Source organism: Pipistrellus hanaki, assembly GCF_964339955.1.
Source record: "Pipistrellus hanaki genome assembly, chromosome: 4".
Classification (NCBI taxonomy): domain Eukaryota; kingdom Metazoa; phylum Chordata; class Mammalia; order Chiroptera; family Vespertilionidae; genus Pipistrellus; species Pipistrellus hanaki.
In genome coordinates, this window is record NC_140506.1 from 60,488,384 (window position 1) to 60,500,992 (window position 12,609).

The 12,609-nt window shown below is 41.9% G+C and overlaps 1 protein-coding gene across 8 annotated transcripts in view; it reads right to left on the bottom strand.

The window, feature by feature from the left end:
• TICAM2 (TIR domain containing adaptor molecule 2) overlaps positions 1-12,458 on the bottom strand; it is a 30,287-nt gene extending 17,829 nt beyond the window's left edge. For 3 of the 8 annotated variants that reach the window (XM_084882848.1, XM_084882847.1, XM_084882846.1), the window contains exons 1-2: positions 12,231-12,426; positions 4,195-4,307 (exon numbers count right to left, since the gene is read on the bottom strand). The gene's annotated coding sequence lies outside the window, so the exon portion shown is untranslated. Of the gene's footprint in view, positions 1-4,194; positions 4,308-12,045 lie in introns of all 8 variants that reach the window. The other 5 variants (XR_014794941.1, XR_014794942.1, XM_084882849.1 and 2 more) reach the window with 5 other exon arrangements.
• Positions 12,459-12,609: the final 151 nt, after the last annotated feature.

The window sequence follows — 12,609 nt, forward strand, 5'->3', positions numbered from 1 at the left end:
CTATAACACATTTAGGTTTCTTTTCTTTTTTATTTTATTTTTTTTAATTAATTAATTAATTAATTTTTTTTTACATATTTTATTGATTTTTTTTGCCCCCCTCCCTCCCTCCCACACATCCCCTCCCTCCCCAGAGTTTTATGTCCATTGCTTGTACTTATATGCATGTATACAAGTCCTTCGGTTGATGTATTATCTCCCCCAGATCCTCCTCCCCTCCCCGCTGTAATTTGACAAACTGCTTGTTGCTTTACTGTCTCTATATCTATCTTTTGGTTCATCAGTTTATAATGATCTTTATTATCCACAGATGAGTGAGGTCCACATTTAGGTTTCAATTCCTTCCCCTCGGCTAAATGGAAGGAGAGTGAAGGCAGCGGCTGGGGAGAGGCACATGAGATGGCTGTTCACAGGAATAAAATCCTGTGTGCATTCACTTTTTTTTTTAGGAAAGGTAGTGGTTGAAACACCTAATTACTTTGAAAACATTTATATTGAAAAGTCTCACTCCTATCTTTATCCATCCTATTACCCTCATGGTCTCCAACTGTGATCAATTTTACAAGTTTCCCCTATATCCTTCTACTGTTTCTTTATGAATATATATTTTTTCTTTTCTTTCCTTTTTATAAAAGAAGTATTATATATACCTATATATGTGAATGTTCATTTACACACACACACACACACACACACACACACACACACACACTGCCAAACACCAGTATGTAGCAGACTGCTTTTCCCATTAACGCTATGACCTCAGAGCTTTCCATATCAGCACATAGAACACTTCCTCACTCTTCCTTACAATGACACAGCTTTCCAGCATGTGGATGTACTAGAACTGTCCCCTGTTCCTGCATCATTATGAACAATGCTTCAATGAATAACTTTGGGCAAAAGTCATTTCACATGTGTGCAAGTTCATCGTAGAATAATTCTACCAAATGGGATTTACATACCAAATAACAAATGCACTTGTGATAATGATAGGTTTGGCCAAATTGTCTCTATGAGATTGAACCTTTTTTGTTTGTTTGTTTTTAACTTGATACAATGACACCCCTGCCTCCCCTCCCTTGCCCCAGCAAAGACCTAAGGCCATGGAAGCCACCAATTACTACTGACCACAGCCCAACAGAGCTAATCACATCCCGTTAAGCAAGCGAAATGTGGAAAAGTATAATCCATCCGAATGAAGCCTGACATTGAGGTTCTGAGGGAAAGATCAGCACAGGTCTGAGATGAGAGGGAATGAAGGTCCACAATGTACCCACTTTATGTCCAGGCTAAAGAGGTTCCAATAGAACCCCCACATTAAACAGGAGTAAGATGGAAAGAACATCTTGCCAAATATGCAAAAATATTACAGGTAATAAAAAATATATATAAAGAAGAATCACAGCATGCAAAAGACAAATAAAAAATTCCATTTTCTTTAAGGCTCTGGAATCAGACTGTCTGAATGTAAATCCCAGATCTGCTATTAAAAAAACTGGGAAACTGTCGAAATCGGTTTGGCTCAGTGGATAGAGCATCAGCCTGTGGACTGAAAGGTCCCGGGTTCAATTCCGGTCAACGCATGTACCTTGGTTTCGGGCACATCCCCAGTAGGGGGTGTGCAAGAGGCAGCTGATCGATGATTCTCTCTCATCGATGTTTGTAACTCTCTATCCCTCTTTCTTCCTCTCTGAAAAATCAATAAAATATATTAGCCGAGACCGGTTTGGCTCAGTGGGTAGAGCGTCGGCCTGCGGACTGAAAGGTCCCGGCTTCGATTCTGGTCAAGGGCATGTACCTTGGTTGCGGGCACATCCCCAGTAGGGGGGTGCAAGAGGCAGCTGGTCGATGTTTCTCTCTCATCGACATTTCTAACTCTCTATCCCTCTCAATTCCTCTCTGTGTAAAATCAATAAAATATATATTTAAAAAAATTAATAATAAAAAATAAAATATATTAAACACACACACACACACACACACACACACACACACACCAAAAACAAACAAACAAACAAAAAAAACTAGAAAACTTTGTACAAGTTACCAAATATCTTTGTGCTTTGGTTTCACAGTGTGTAAAATGGTAATAATTATAGTACCTATATGTAGGGTTTTTAGTATATAATTATAGTACATATAAAGACCAAAATGGCTTAGAACAATGCCCCCCAAATTTTAGCAGCTGTTACTGTTATTACATACATAATGAAAGCTAAAGAAAATTTTACACAACAAACGCTTATGCTCTGGGACAATGCAACTCCAAGTGTAGTGCATGGACAAGTTGCTAGTCTCTGAACTTTTTGGTGACAGCCTATGTCAAGATAAGGAGATTGTGCCAGAGTGTCCATCAACCACATCAGTTAAATATGCTGTTTAATTCTGCTGACTTTTTTCATAGTAAGACATTATCAATGAAGGAAGCAGCATGGTTTCCATTGGATCCATGCTTCTTACATTACAGGTAAGCACTTGGAGTAATACTTACTCTAGGAGACACAAAAGACAATATTTAGGGCAGGACTCCGCTTTCTCCCCTAGGTTATTATTGCACCAGCCTCCCAACTGGTTGTTCTGCCTGTCCACGGCCTTACAGGCTTCTAGCCTCATCTCCTTACTGCAACTCTTTTAACCTGTCTGAAACACTCCAACTGAACACCTACCAGGGTTCTCTTTCTGCCAGCATGATCAGATGCAAAGTCCTGAACAGGGTATCAGTGGCCCCTTATGCTCTGCAATCCTACTTATCTCTCCATTCTAATCTCTCATCACTGCCTTCTTCTCACCCTCATATACATGGACTGAAGCCATGTAAATACCTAGTGCAAAATGATCCTAACAAAATTTGCCCTAGATAGCCTATAACCCTAGGGCAATCCATAAAACAAAAATATGAAAAATAAGATTAACAGAATTAGATGGAAAGGGAAGTTATAGACAAATAGAGGATCTAACACTATTAGAAAAAAAAAATAGAAACAGCAAAGAGTGAAATAAATATGAAATCAAAACCATATCAGTTAAACATGGTGGAAAGACTTAAAAAAAAAATCACAGAATGTGGAAAAGAAAAAAATACACCTTCCACCCCAATAAAGCAATTTGAGAAAAAGACATAGCTATGGAGATTTCTTTTAAAAGATAACCAATAAAATGAAAACCAATGCATCTGAAACAGAAAACCCAATGATCATAACAAAAACATTCAAAGATATAACAGATTCATCCCCCTTAATCCAAGTGATCAATCTTACTGATGACAACTACATATTACATTCCTCCTGGTATAATTCAATATGATATGCACAGTGTAATGTATGGCAAGATTTGCTAATGATGTCGAGTAAGCACAGCATATAGTCTGGGTTTAGGGGAGAGGTGCAGCCAGGAGTTGGTTATTTGGCATTTAAAATCTAAAGATTATATGAAATTATTAAGGGATTGAGAAAAAGGAAGTGGATTTTGCCAGTCCCCACAATCATGTGAGCCAATTCCTAAAATAAACCTCCCTTCCTCCCACCCTCTCTCCCCTCTCTCCCTCCTCTAACCTATTAGTCATGTCTCTTTGGAGAACCCTAATACTACCTTCTTTAAAAGTTTGTTTCACTAAAATTAAGAGTTAATGTTTGCATTTTTTAAAAAATATTTTATTGATTTTTTTACAGAGAGGAAGAGAGAGGGATAGAAAGTTAGAAACATCCATGAGAGAGAATCAGCTGCCTCTTGCACACCCACTATTGAGGATGTGCCCGCAACCAAGGTACATGCCCTTGACTGGAATCGAACCTGGGACCTTTCAGTCCGCAGGCCAACGCTCTATCCACTGAGCCAAACCGGTTTTGGCTAATGTTTGCATTTTTAAGACATTATGACCACTTGGCTCCCAAATAGTAAATAAAATAATAATCATTAATAATTTGATAATAAAATACATGCACATATACAATTTTTAAATCTGTCCATGTATTGACCATGGAAAAAGTTTTTGTGTTCAAATCACAGCCTCTGAAATGCAACACATTTAAAATTAATGTACTAGGACTAGACTTGAAGCCATCAGCCTCTACATTTTCTGTCCGATCTAAAGAGCTCCATCTTGTGGCAAATACATGCAAAATCAATGGGTTCTTTACTAGTCCGTTGATACATTTTGACGTTATGAATAAATAAGTGTTGTTGAAAACTTACTCTGGACCAACACCTGCCAGGCTTTGGGGCTGTGAAGCCAGGATACGTAGACGAGTGGGACCCACTGCTTCACTCAGGAGAGCGGGTGCCACGCAGGCCCTCGGGAAGGACACCTGCAGCAGGGAACACGGGTGTTAGGGCGGCAGAGAGAGAGGTGAACAGGAGTAAGATGGAAAGCACATCTTGCCAAATATGCAAAAATATTACAGGTAATAAAAAATATATATAAAGAAGAATCACAGCATGCAAAAGACAAATAAAAAATGCGGTGGGACCAGCATTTGCAAAAACACAGGCACCAGAGGGCAACTTTTGTTAGGCTCATATTGCACTAGGTGTTTGTATGGCTCGAGCCCACGTATATGAGGGTGGGAAGAAGGCAGTGATGAGAGATTAGAATGGAGAGATAAGTAGGATTGCAGAGCATATGGGGCCATTGATACCCTGTTCAGGACTTTGAATCTGATCATGCTGGCAGAAAGAGAGCCCCTGGTAGGTGTTCAGTTGGAGTGTTTCAGACAGGTTAAAATAGTTGCAGTGAGGAGATGAGGCTAGAAGCCTGTATGGCCTTAGACAGGCAGAACCATCAGTTGGGAGGCTGGTGCAATAATAACCTAGAACAGTAGTTGGCAAACTCTTTAGTCAACAGAGCCAAATATCAACAGTACAACGATTGAAATTTATTTTGAGAGCCAAATTTTTTAAACTTAAACTTCTAATGCCAACTTCTTCAAACTAGACTCGCCCAGGCCATGGTATTTTGTGGAAGAGCCATACTCAAGGGGCCAAAGAGCCACGTGTGGCTTGCAAGCTGGAGTTTGCAAACCATGGACCAGTTTGCAAACCAGGTGAGAAAGCAGAGTCCTGACCTAAAGAAGTGATCGTGGAGACAAAGACCTATAGTAGGTAACAAAGGCGGGTGAGTGGCAGAAAGAAGAATCAGCTATGCCTCCCAAACCTGTGCCTGCTGTAACTTGGTGGTATTGTCATTCGTTTAGATAAATGGGGGTGGAGGCGGGTGTGAACAATTAATCCAGCTTGGAATCTAGGGAGCTCGAGTACCCCATAACCTAGAAGGTGAACTGTCCAGTAGGCACATTCACAGATAGGTCCATGGCACAAATAGGAGAACATCTTCATGGGGGATAAAAGTTTGGCACTACTCCAGTTCTGTGAGGAACTGAGACGAGGCAGAAAGTAAGGTGAGAGAAAGAGACAGAACCAATGCCAGACGGGCATCCAGAGGAGGAGGGACCCGCAGAGGAAAGGGGGGAATGGCCCTGGAGCAGCAGGAAGATCAGATGCAGATGGGTATCTGGAACTGAGGGAGGAGAGTGCTCTGAGCAGTGGTTGGTTTCCGCTGCTTTTAGCACCTGGAGGTTATGGGGAGCAATGATGGAATAATGGGAGCCACCACACCAGACTGCAGTGTGCTTCCGAGTCCAGGAAGTGAGGGATCGAGGAGGGGGAGCTGGGGGAAAGACTTTCACAAGAAAGAAAGGAGAGACCAGTAGTTACAAATGAAGGTAGGGTTCGGGGAAGATTTCATTAAGAAAAGTGATTCTTGGAATGCCTAGGAATTGAAGAAATTTGCTAGAAGAGAGAAAGAGGATGAAAAATATGAGGGAGCTTCTTAGAGCTGAGCTGTTGTCTTCTTGGTCATTAGGCAGTTCTGCCTCTCCAGCTTCCCCCTTCCTGAGGAGAGCAGAGCGAAGCAGCTCCTCGGTGTGCTAGGTCGTGGGATCATGCTCCTGAGGAACACTGCACACAGCGTGGTGGCCTAGCGGCTTTCGGGAGAAGGTGAGTGCACTTCTGTTTGTGTAAGGGACAGTTGCATTACAGTAGGTCCTCGGGTTACTGGTTACGTTAGAGATCCATTCCTACGTCACTCACACAGAGCACATACACAGCAGTAATAAAGTGAAACAGTAAAAAAAACAAAAAACTTAAGCCGAAACTGGTTTGGCTCAGTGGACAGAGCGGTGGCCTGTGGACTGAAAGGTCCTGGGTTCGATTCCGGTCAAGGGCATGTACCCTGGTTGTGGGCACATCCCCAGTAGGGGGTGTGGAAGAGGCAGCTGATCAATGTTTCTAACTCTCTATCCCTCTCTTCCTCTCTGTAAAAAATCAATAAAAATATATTTAATAAATAAAAAAAAACTTAAAAGAAAGATAACAATTCCTGACCTTTACTTGTGATAAATAAATAATAAAAAACATAAAGCACATATGTACATACGTCGAAATGTTTTTTTATAAATAAATGGGAGATGGTGACATAACCACAAAACACCGTATGTCGAGTCCAATGTAACCCGAGGACTGCCTGTATCTTGAGGGAGATACTGTTTTCTGGAGGTGTCCCCAGAAACTCAACCTAGAGCTTAGCTCTTCAACTTTCCTGATGAGACTGTAAATCCTGCCATATCCTCGTATGCATACCTCTCTGCTTCAACGAGCTAGAGGAGATTCTGTTCCCTGCAACTAAACTGTGATTGGTAACATCCAATCTCAGGGCAAAACAGTCTGCCACCTGTTTTGTAAATACAGTTGTATTGGAAGACAGCCATGTCCACTTACTTAGGTACTGTCTGTGACTCATTTCATGCTACAGAGGCAGAGTTGAGTAGTTACAGGAGAAATCATGTGGCCCATAAAGCTGATGATATTTACTACCTGACCTTTTCCAGGAAAATTTTGCCAACCCCAGGACAACAGCACAGGAATGCCAGGACACAAGAGAACAGACCTATAGCCAGACAAGGACTCGTCTTCACACTGAAAGTGTTTTTAAAATACCAACTACGGTAACCAATACGAGCATAAAAAGGTAGAATTTTTAAAATGTTTTCTTTTATTGCCCAAACCAGTTTGGCTCAGTGGATAAAGCATCGGCCTGCAGACTGAAGGGTCCTAGGTTCAATTCCGATCAGGGGCATATACCTTGGTTGCAGGCACGTCCCCCATGGGGGGTGTGCAGGAGGCAGCTGATCGATGTTTTTCTCTCATTGATGTTTCTGGTTCTCTATCCCTCTCCCTTCCTCTCTATATTAAAAAAAAAATCAATAAAATATATTTAATTTTTTTCTTTTATTGATTTCAGAGAGGAAGGGAGAGGAAGAGATAGAGACAGAAACATCAAGGATGAGAGAGAATCATTGATCGGCTGCCTCCTGCACACCTGCTACTCGGGATCGAGCCTGGAACCCAGGCTCTCTATCCACTGAACCAAACCAGCTAGGGTAATAGATAGAATTTTAATCCATCCTGATCTTATACTGAAATAATATTATTAAGAATCAGCTGGCATTTATTTATTTTCTTCTTTTGGAGATTGTGCAGAATTCATAAGGATGGCAGAGGCCCAGTATAAATAATAAATAAATAAATAATAAATAAATAATACCTATTATGGTAATACTTATTTATAGCCAACTAATTAGTGCCTGTATTTTTCATAAGGAATACCAGCGCTTGCATGAGAAAAGTTAGGGTTATCGGCTATCTAGGTGTATAGCACCCTGCATCTTCCCTTCGTGGCACTAATCACGTACACTTTATTAATGATCTATATAATTTGCTGCTTAGTTTCTCATTTTTCCCTCTGGCAGGCTGTAAACTAGTAAATTATAAAGTCTACCAGAACAATGACCAAATCTGCCTTGTTCGCCACTATACCCCAAAATCTCACAATCACCACTCAAGAAAACCCTTCTGAATGAATGAATGAGACAATTCCAAATATGACTAACAGTTTTTTTTGTTTTGTTTTGTTTTGGTTTGGTTTGGTTTAGAGAGATAGCCAAACAGATAGCTTTTAATAATTTGTATTAGAAAAATTACTGATTCAATCAGAATAGGACTAGCCAATCCAAATATATCTTGGATTTTAAAATGAGCAATTATGTTGTGTTTTTTAAAATTATGTGGTATATTCATTTAAGGACACAGCTCACGGATCATATTTGGCAGAAGGCATTTTCTGTTATCTCTAGGTTAAGTATTCCTCTCCTGGACACCCATAACATCCTGTTCACAGCTCTTACAATGTGTATAGCACAGCAATCCTAACCTGCTTCCTTGGTAGCCTGGGAGGTAGCTTCCACTCTTTTCCCCATACTTCGTCAAGGCAAATGGCATCATCACTTCCCAGTTATGAGTGCCAGAAACCTGAGGCGCCACTGACACCTTCCCCTTCCTCTCTACATTTTCACTTTAAAGCTGTCAAGAATCCTGACTATTCATTCAATCTCCAAAATACATCTCTAATTGTTCCATTTTTCCTCTGCACCACATTTTCACTCTAGATCAACATCTCTCCCCTAGTCCACTGCACTGCTTCCTAATTGGACTCTGTAGGTACTCTGGTCAGTCCAATCCTTTCTCCCCTCAACAGCAATGATCTTTTAAAACACATACTTCGGATCAAGTTACTTCCACTTACAACCCAGCAATGGCTTTCTACTGCTCTTAGAATAAACATTTCTTAATATGGTCAGTGCTGCCCTGTATCCGACTTCTTCAGCTCCAACCTCGTCTCCTGCCTGGCTCCCCACTGTTCCTCCAGGTCCCTGCACACAGGTCCCCCCTCCCCCTCCCCTCCCCCCTGCCCCCCCCCCCCCCCCGACCCGCCAATTTGCTCAGCTTTTCTCCTGCCACAGGATCTACGGAGACATTTTACTGCAATTTGAAGAATGAGTTATATGACTATATTTTCCTTTTATTAGATATTTGAACATAGTATAATGAACTAACCAAAATTCTATTGAAGGTAACAGTCAAAATGTCCAAAAGCTGGGGAATGACAATAACTTAAACTATATCGTATTATTTATAATATTGAATCCTATTAAATCATTTAAAAATGTTTATGAATGTTATGGATAATTTTAATAACAGAGAAAATGCTTCCATAATATTAAGAGGAAAAAAGTAGAGTATAAAATAGCATATACAGTGTGATCTCAGCTTTGTAAAACTAACTGGAGAAAACAGATTGGAAAGAAGTACACCTAAAAGGTAATATTATCTGTGTTTTGTAGGTGTGTGAATGTATGTATATCTATATCTCTATATCTCTATCTTTTTTCTACAATGATAATGCAATCTGAAAAAAAACTTATTTTAGTAAATAAAAAATTGTTTTCTAGGTTTTATACTTTTAAATGGAGATTTTGCTATAAAATCTTGATAGTCTGATGTCTGCTTAGTCACTTAAAAATGTACATAATAGCCAAGACTGGTCTGGCTCAGTGGGTAGAGCGTCGGCCTGCAGACTCAGGGGTCCCAGGTTCGATTCTGGTCAAGGGCATGTGCCTTGGTTGCGGGCACATCCCCGGTGGGGGGTGTGCAGAAGGCAGCTGATCGATGTTTTTCTCTCTCTCCCTCTCCCTTCCTCTCTGTAAAAAAATCAATAAAATATATTTTTTAAAATGTACATAATATTTTTTGAACAAGCTACTTCATTTTTCTTCTTTCTATTTAAAGTACCTGTTAGAAAGTCTTTAAATTAGAGACCACAGCTTCCTACTGAAGCAAAGGAGTTAACAAAAATAATGATTACATAATCTTTTTAGTAAACTGGAGGGTATTTTTCTTTCATTTTCTGTATTTAAAAATGAGAGCTGGCACTAAAGGGCAAATCTTCTCCTAAACAGGAAGAACATTTTAAGGATAAATTGTAAATCTTATCAAAATGAGGCTCAAAAGAAAGATGGTTGTGTATTTTAATAATAGAGAGTCCAGCCTGGCTGGCATGGCTCAAAGGTTGAGCATCAACCTATGAACCAGGAAGTCATAGTTCGATTCCCAGCCAGAGCACATGCCCAGGTTGCAGGCTGGATCCCCAAGGCGGGGGGGCATGCAGGAGGCAGCTGATCAGTGATGTTTCTATCTCATTATTGATGCTCCTATCTCTCTCCCTCGCCCTTCCTCTCTGAAATCAATTAAAAATATATAAATATATATATTAAAGAGTCCTAGTAACCTCTAATGTTCTAAAGGTGCCACATGCTTCATGGAATACCAGTATCTAACAGCAACTCACCTGAGGGTGAGTAGCAAAGAAAAAATGGTACAACAGGACTCTGGCAGTACTGAGACAGAGCACTTGAACAGGGAAGTGAAGGTGCAAAGCCTGTGATGATCTACTAGAGGCCATGGCAGGCAAAGGGAACAGGCTCAAGGTCAGTGTCCCTACAGTGGGGTAAGCAAGGGAGAAGGTAGGGGATGAAATCAGAGAAGCAGCCAGGCGGTAGATCACCCAAGGCTTTGAAGCCATATTAAGAGTTTGTTTTTTATGACTGTGATAAGTAGCCATCAAAAGATTTTTAAGGGAAGTGAAAATTCTGGTTATACTTGAAAAAAAGTTTCTGCTATTTGTAGAAAGACGGAGGAGGAATAAGGACAGAAGCAAGAAGAGTAAATCTGAGACTTCAGTCAGCTAGGTAAGAGAGATGGTGTTCTGCATAAGGGAGGCAGCGAAATGTGGTCAGATTTGCAGTATCTTTTCAAGGTAGAGTCAACAGAATTTGCTAGATGCTTGGATGTAGGGTCTGAGCTAAAAAGAAGCATCAAGGACGATTCCTCGAGGTTCAGCCTGGTTGAATGGCATTAGCAGTTACTGAGACAAGGAAGGTAACTGAGGGGAACTTGGAAGGGAGGACTGGGTTCTGTTTGGACCAACTCCATTTACATGCCTTTTAGACTTCCAAGTGGAGATGAATATATTGCATCTGGTGCCCAGGCGAAGGAAAGCTAGAGATAAAAGTTTGGAAGTTTTTCAGCCTATAGATGTTATTCACAACCGTGGGATATGGCTTGGGATAGAAAATGCCTTTGGATGACGTATGGCTAAAAGAGAATGTGGCCAAGATCTGAGCGCTGTGGTCCTCTTAACAGTTAGTGGTTGGGAGAGGAAAAGCCTGCAGACACAGGAGTACCAGTGAGGTGGAAGGAAAGCAGAACTGGTGACCTGGAAGCCAAATGAAGAGAATACACCAAGGAGAAGCAGTAGCCAACCATCATAAGAAATGAAAACTAGGCAGAGATACTGGATTTCGCCAGTGGCAAGGGGATGATGGAGGAGGACACTGGAGGAGTGGAAACAGAGACCTGGCCGCAAGTCATTGAAAGAGGTGTTGTTATTTTTAAAATTCTTGTTGTTGAAAGATGTCCCCTTGTGTTGTTGCTTAAATAAAAGGGGGCAAAGAAATGGGTGGGAACTAGAAAGGATGTTTGGCCTGGGGGGGTGGGGAGAATTATTTAAAGAAAAAACTTAGCAGCAGTTCAGAATTTGTTAAATGAATAATAATAATAATAATAATAAAACACCACGAGGAGCAAATGATTCAACAGTGTAAATGTGGTTTATACTCCAAGTACCATATGGCTGGGCATGCGTAAACTTACTTTGCTTCAAAAGGAAGTAAGGCAGCATTCCACTCTAGCTCTTCTACTTTCAGATTTAAATGAAATATAAACTGGAGCTGCTTAACTCCACTTATAACCAACACACTTGTTTAAAGTGTCCAACTATCTCATATTTTAAAGACACCCCTCTCCCTTCTTTTTTAAAGTTTATTGCCAGAAAGGAAAAAAAAAAAAAATAATAAATGGAGAAGCCTTAACTAATATAATCCCTAAAAGCACCTCACAGTTATCAGCCCAAATTATTTTTATCCAAATTAACTTTTGGACAAGAAGCCAAATAAGCCCATGGAAACCCTCAGCATTTTGTGCCTGGCTGAGGCTCACGCAGAACCTTTAAACCATTTAAGACGCTGGGCTATTTGCATGGGGCTCGAAGGTTTCTTTTAAAGAAATGAGTTTTCTAGTCAACATGAAACTTACCAGAAGGTCCATGGATATTCCCTCCAGAGTCAGGCACTGCCTGCCTGAAAAGAGGGCCGAGGGCCGAGGACCACCCGCCCCGGGGACCCCAGGAGCGGCCGCGCCCCGTTGGCCGGGGCAGCTGCTGTGGCCGCCGGCCCCAGCGCCCCAGAGCCCGGCGGCGCCTCCCGCGACGTCCTACTTGCCTGGAAGGAGTGCGGGCCTCTCGGGCCCAGCCTCGCGGCTCTTTGGTCTTCGTCTCCTGCGGAGGGACCCAGTCAGTGTGTGACCACCCCGGGCGTCCGGAGGCGAGGCGTCCAGCCCCCGCCCGGTGGCAGGTCCCGCGCCCCCGCCCACTGCCCTGCGCGCCCGGCCCTGCGCGCGGAAGTGGAGGCTCCAGAGTCCCCACCCCCGAGACGCTGACACTTAACCCTTGGAGGGGGCGGTGCGGGCGCCGCAGCTCTGCAGGGCAAGTGTGTGTGTGCGTGTGTGCACGTGTGTGCGGTGTGTGTCCCCATAAACCCTGACTTTGAGGCTGGGGAGTGCAGGAGACTGTGCTGTATCTGTTAACAGATCTGGGTGCAC